The sequence below is a fragment of the Arvicola amphibius genome, chromosome 2, assembly GCF_903992535.2.
Source record: "Arvicola amphibius chromosome 2, mArvAmp1.2, whole genome shotgun sequence".
Taxonomy (NCBI): domain Eukaryota; kingdom Metazoa; phylum Chordata; class Mammalia; order Rodentia; family Cricetidae; genus Arvicola; species Arvicola amphibius.
In genome coordinates this window covers 152,527,083-152,529,073 of record NC_052048.2, presented here as the reverse complement: position 1 = coordinate 152,529,073, position 1,991 = coordinate 152,527,083, and positions in this window count along the sequence as shown.

Below are 1,991 nucleotides of genomic sequence, written 5' to 3'. Positions count from 1 at the left end.
ATGAAAGTGCTGTCACATTGGAAAATGGATTTGAAAAATGGACCTGAATCTGTGTTACCGGGCCATGGCCATCCACATTTGTCTCCAGAATATACTATCTCTTATCCTTAGGTAAGAGTTGTACTTTTGAACCAATATGGGTATCTAAAAAAAGATCATTCCAGAACAAGCCAAAAAAAAGTACAAAGAAAGTGACTATGTGGAGCCCAGTGAATATAGGAGAGAGTAGTAAATAGGGTCAACATACATTTAGGTCTTGTAGACAACTCTAAAGGCTTATTTTACCTGGAGTGAATTGGGGATCATGGGAACATTTTCAATATCACGTCACCATTATCTGTGATATTTTAGCAGGGTAATTCTAGTATCTATGTAGAGTCTAGACCAGAGGTCCAAGGGCAAAGGCAGGGAAACAAGTACAGTGACTGGGGTGAAATAGAATGATGCCTGAACCCAGAGAGGAGTGGAGGTGAGGGCAGGAGGGGGATTCTAAGTACATTTCAAGATAGATTCAATTCAAAATAGTTGGCAGGCTGGATGCTAAATAAAAATGAAAAAGAAAAAACGTCCAGATAAATCTGAAGATTTGGGACTGACCAAGAGGAAGAATAAATTTTTGTTATCACAAACTTGAGATCAAGAACACAATGAAAAGGGAATACTAAGTCTGTAATGTATGTGAGTTGTTGGTTTCAGTAAACATTGTCAGAATAGAAAGCAAACTGTGAGAAGGGATGAGAACACCCAAACTAAAGAGAAGAAAATAAAAGATGAAACCATGAGTTCCCTTTAGTAGGGCGATGAGATGAAATGAGTATGAAAGTGAGTCTGTATTTTCAAGGGAAAAATGAGACCCTCTCAGCTAAAAATAGTTTGTTCTTTATCATCTTCTTGGTCCTCCAAATACTAACATGCAATAAGTGGTGTTTGTATGTCCACTCTTGTTGTGGGATATTTATAAACTGGATGAAGATGTGTTCCTGTAATTGGTGTAATAAAAAGTGGAATGAATAGCTAGGCATGCATTACAGGCAGACTTCCAGGCAGGGAGAGAACTCTAAGAAGAAGAAAGGTGATTAGATTACTCCAGTAGCACGCCAGCGAGACTGGGAGAAACTGGACACATGGCAGAGCAGAGGTAACTGAGTCACGTAGCAGAACGTAGGTTAATACAAACAGGCTAATTTGAGTTTTAAGAGCTAGTTGGGGAAAAGCCTAAGCTAAAGGGTAAACTTTCATAATTAATAAATCTCCATGTCATTATTTGGTGATCCAAAAATAACCTAACAAGAAGGTTTGATACACACTGTTTCATTTCTAAGCTGATACAAATATAGAACACTAGTACTTCTCCTTTCCACCATAATTACTATGGTCAAGTACACTTTGTGTGCTTGCTGTTAAGGCAATCAAACAAGGTCATCTTTCCTACCTGACTGTGCTGGCAGCTTGAGGAGGCACAGAGGTGAAAGTCATGTGATAAGCATTTTATTGAGGCAAAAATAAACAGCTTGCACAAAGCCCTCTAGGTTGCAAAACTGGGAAAATAGAAAACAATTTGTTACTTGAATACAGATCAATTGAAAACCATGTGGTGGGCTTAGATTAGTAAGGGACAAGTTAGATCATGTTGGGCCTTGGAAAGTATGATAAAGAATAAAATGTAAAACCACTGAAGGCTTTAGCTTTATTTTGAAGTAGTGGCACCTTGTGACATGGTCTGGCGCACTAAGCACACACTCTCTGGGACTGAGTGGAAACCATTTAGATGAGACACCAATACAGCAGTCTCTAAAGAGCTGAAGGATTTGAACTACATTGTTACTTATCATGTATGCGGACAACTGTCATTGTCAACTTGCACTGGATTCAGAATCTCTATGGAAATATATATTAAAGTGTGCCTATGGCAGAAAATCTGGAAGGGTTTAACTGAGGATGGAGACCCACCCTGAATGAGGGCAGCAGCATCCAATAGGGTGGGGTCCTAA